The following is a 4,665-nucleotide window of genomic DNA, read 5'->3' on the forward strand; positions in this document are numbered from 1 at the left end:
TTTTAAAGATTTTATTTATTTATTTGACAGAGAGAGACACAGCGAGAGAGGGAATGCAAGCAGGGGGAGTGGGAGAGGGAGAAGCAGGCTTCCCCCTGAGCAGGGAGCCCGATGCGGGGCTCGATCCCAGGACCCCGGGATCATGACCTGAGCCGAAGGCAGACGCTTAACGACTGAGCCACCCAGGCGCCCCTCATCCATTTGTTTTATAGATATTTAGTGAGAACCACCACGTGTCAGAGACTGTCCCAGCTGTTGGAGAAATGGTAGTGGACCAGACAAAGGCCTTGGCCTGTGGTGCTTACACTGCAGACAAAATCAAATACTGATTTGAGGGCTCCCTGCTCGGCAGGGAGTCTACTTCTCCCTCTGACCCTCCTCCCTCTCATGCTCTCTGTCTCTCATTCTCGCTCTCTCTCAAATAAATAAATAAAATATTTAAAAAAAAAAAAAAGAAAGAAAGAAATTAAAAAAAAAAAATACTGATTTGAGTAATAATGTATCAGGCACTGATAAGGCCCAGGAGGAAAAAGAAAGCAAGGAAAGGGGGCAGGGAGTGATTGGAGGTGCTTTGTAAGGGTGTGGTCAGGTGTGGCACTTCGGAGGGGTGACGTCTGATGTTCAAATGCTGAGGGAAGTGAGGGGAAACCCATGTGGGCTCTTTCCTTCCTTCTTTCCTTCCTTTCTTCCTTCCGCCTCCTTTCTTCCTTCCTTCCTAGCCTCCCTCCCTCCCTCTCTCCCTCCCTTCCTCCCTTCCTCCCTCCCTTCTTTTCTTCCTTTTTTTTTTTAAGATGTATTTATTTATTTGAGAGAGAGAGAGAGTGTGTGTGCCTGTGCAAGTAGGGGGAGGGGCAGAAGGCAAGTGAGAGAGAATCCCAAGCACACTCCCCACTGAGTGCAGGGCCGGATGTGCGGCTCTATCCCAGGACCCTGAGATCATGACCTGAGCTGAAATCAAGAGTCTGATGCTCAACCGACTGAGCCACCCAGGCGCCCCTCATTCTATTTTTAAATTCTATTAAAATATACATAACACAAAATTTCCCATTTTAACCTTTTTTAAGAGTACAGTTCTGTAGCATTAAATGCCTTCACATCATTGTGCAAGTGTCAGGACCATCCATCTCTAGAACCTCTTTCATTTTCCAAACTGAAACTCTGTCCCTTTTAAATGCTAACTCCCCATTCCCCTATACCTCCAGGAGGGTAACCACCCTTCTACTTTCTGCCTCCACGAATTTGACTAATCTAGTTACCTCCTAGAAATGGAATGGTGACTGACTGACTTCGCTCAGCATAATGACCTTGAGGTTCATCTAGATTGTAGCATGGGTCAAAATTTCTAAGGTTGGATAATAGTCCATTGTATGTATATACCACGTTTTCTTTATCCATTCCTTTGTTGGCAGACATTTAGACAATTTCCACATCTTGGCTACTATGAATAATGCTGCAGTGAACACAGGAGTGCAAATATCTGTTTGAGTCTCTGTTTTCAATTCTTTGGGGTATATGTTTACCCGGAAATGGGATAGTTAGATTGTACAGAAGTTCCATTTTTCATTTTCAAGGAACTGCCATACTGTTTTCCACAGTGGCAATGCCATTTTACCTTCCTACCAACAGTGCGTAAGGGTTCCAATTTCTGCACGTCATGGAGAATGTTTGTTATTTTCTGTTTACCTCAATAATAGCCGTCTTACTGGGTGTGAAGTGGAATCTCTTTGTCGTTTGGATTTGCATTTCTTTAATGATTAGTGGCGTTGAGCATTGCTCCATGAAGATTTTAGGATTTTACACGAAGAACTTTCTAACAGGCAACTAACTGTAGAACTGACATGATCAAGGCCCAGATGGAAGACCACATCTGATTTGGGGGCCCTGGTAAGGAGTTTGAGTTTGCCTCTGGGTGGGATGGGAACCTCCGGAGGCTTTGGAGCAGGGGCGTAGCATGATCTGACTTATATTTTAAATGGATTTCATTCTGGCTTTCTGACCACGCACTTTTTTTTTCTTCTTTTTTCCAATGGGGCATCGTCTGGGACTAATTATCCACTGAACACACTTAGCAGCAGTATTTATCATCATCATAAAAACACACAGTGGGTAAAGAGATTTGCGCTTTACAGAACGCCTCCTCATACATCATCTTGTTCAATTCTTGGGGCAGTTTGTGTAGCCTCCTGTCTCCTTAGTCACTGGGCATTTTAGGAGTCTGGGTGTGCCCCTCATGATCAGAAAAGAGATTTAAAACCTGGCTCTGGCAATAACTTACTGATGGTGGAGTTTTCTGGAAATTAGCCCATCTGTTTATAGCTAAGCCACAGTTGCCTGCGCGGAATCACCCATGGGCAATCCCAACTTTTTCTTTAAACAGCATTCATCGGATTCTTTGACACTATGACTTTTTCTTAGTGGGCTAGTCATTGTCACTGCTCCTTTCTTCATCAAGGACTCCTGAAGATTCTACTCCATCTCAATGAGCTTTAGAGACTCTTTCACTGGGTTTTAGTGGTTCTTCCTCTGGGAAAACTCAAATTCATTCATTTGTTCATTCATTCATTCATTCACCCACTGTGTAATTAATAATTAATTAATAATTACGATAGTAACTATAGTAAACACTGGAGACACAATGGTGAACAAAGAGAGATGGTCTCTGGTGCCTTGGGTCTGGGGAAGTTAGACAGATGGACCAGGCATAAGGGATAAAGGCAAGGAGTGGGCATGAGTGGAAGAGGCACTCCACACCCCTGGGAAATAGACACACACACAAGGGCACATGCTCTGTGATCCTGGCATTTAGAAGAGAGGGTTGCTTGGGAAGACCTGGCTTTCTTTCAAAGTCCTGCTGGCAGCCACCTAACGAACAAGCTCATTCCTCTGTGGACTGAGACCCAAGACCTAGTTAACCACAGAGAACATCCTGCAGGACAAAGGATGGCCACTTGGGACAAACGTGCTTTTCATCTGGCAGAAGTAAATAACCTAAATTTAAGGCAAGAGTCCAGAATTCCAATAGTCACATTGTCCCAAGAATGCAAAGACCTAGTCAGTTTTTATCACACCATCTAACTGTCCTTTCTGGTCAGGTCTCACCTGCAGGACTGGGTGACCAGGGCTGGTGGATACTGGGTGCCTCAGTGATTGGACAGTGCCCTCTGAGGCACAAAGAACTTTCCTTATTTCCCTCTCCCCATGGACTTGACATGTTTTAGTGGGGGCATCAGATGGATGGGGAAGCTTTGTACGATACCTTAGCCTTCAATGGGAAATCCCATTAAAAGACAGAAGAGCAGCTCAGCATCAGTCAGCTGTGAGTTCATTCATTTCTCTCTCTCTCTCTCTCTCCCTTTTTATTTATTTATTTTTTTTACAGATTTTATTTATATGAGAGAGAGAATGAGAGCGCGTGCATGCATGCAGAGGGGCAGAAGGAGAGGGAGAAGCAGACTCCTTGATGAGCAGGGATCCTGATGCAGGACTGGATCCCAGGACCCCGGGATCATGACCTGAGCCGAAGGCAAATGCTTAATCGACTGAGCCACCCAAGCACCCTGAGTTCATTCATTTCTCAGCAAACATTCATTGAGCACCTACTTTGTGTCAGGTGTTGTTCGGATGCTGGTACAAATAAAGAATTCTCTCCTCTCGTGGAGCTTACATTCTCTCCGTCAAGAAGACAGTTGAAAAAAAAAGAGTAAGGAAATAGATAACCAAGAAAAGAATTCAGAGATCAAGAGCTGTGAAGAAAATAGGACAAGGTCATAGGGACAGAATGGGGAATGCAGATTCTCCTAGATGGATTTCTGAACCAGGCTTCAAGACAAGGATGGGAGTGCAAGCAGTTTATTGGGGAAGTCATTCCAGAAAAGACCAGGAGAGGAGTGGAGAAGTGAGACAGAGTAGGGAATGAGTAGAGGGTGTGATGCCGAACAAGTGACTATGTGGGCACCTGGGGATCCAGTGTAGACCCTGTGCCTCAGAGTTATCCCAGCTGTGGGGCAAGGGTGCTAGGAATAAATAGATTGAAGGCTGCTCCTAGGGCCATTGAATCACTGGCATGTCACCAGCCTGACTTGCCTCAGGGCAGAGTGGGCTCTGGTGGTCAGAAGCCTCAGGTGGAGTCACAGATGCTGGGGTCTGGAGTCCAGCCACGTGCATGGCCGATGCTGACAAGGACAACATTGGGACGACATCGCTGGCCTCCATTTCCTAGACTAATGACCAGCAAGAGGTAGCCATGGAGAGCTCTGGGCAAAGAACATTATGGCAAAGGGAACAGCATGTGCAAAGACTGAAGGGGACTGATCTTCCAGCTGTGCTGGGGGTGAAGTTGGGGATAGGCAGGCAGGGCCCCAGGTTTATGGCAAGGAGGTAGACATCATTCTAAGTGCAATGGGAAACCCACGGAGAATTCTTGCAGGGCAGATCTACTTTACTTTTCACCCCATCTTCTTCATGGGATCATGTTTTAGTGGTGCTAGAAGGGATTGGCCACTAAGAGGAAGGGTAAAACAGCATCTTGGAGGCAGCTTGGAGCATAGAAAGCAGACTCTAGGACAATGAGGACAAACACTGCCCAGCTCAGAGCTGTGGGAAGGGCCTCTCTTTTGTAGTGCATTCTGCTTTAAAGTGAAAGCAACCCAGGCAGGGACCCTGGTT

At 45.9% G+C, this 4,665-nt stretch overlaps 1 long non-coding RNA gene across 1 annotated transcript; it reads left to right on the forward strand.

Moving 5' to 3' along the window:
* The first annotated feature begins 200 nt into the window (after positions 1–200).
* Positions 201–3,653, forward strand: LOC145717418 (uncharacterized). Its single transcript, XR_014140618.1, has 2 exons — positions 201–1,884; positions 3,380–3,653. It is a non-coding gene; the product is annotated as an uncharacterized LOC145717418 (long non-coding RNA).
* Positions 3,654–4,665: the final 1,012 nt, after the last annotated feature.

The sequence above is a fragment of the Leptonychotes weddellii genome, chromosome 15 (assembly GCF_054177405.1).
Source record: "Leptonychotes weddellii isolate Sample4059 chromosome 15, ASM5417740v2, whole genome shotgun sequence".
In the NCBI taxonomy this organism is placed as follows: Eukaryota; Metazoa; Chordata; class Mammalia; order Carnivora; family Phocidae; genus Leptonychotes; species Leptonychotes weddellii.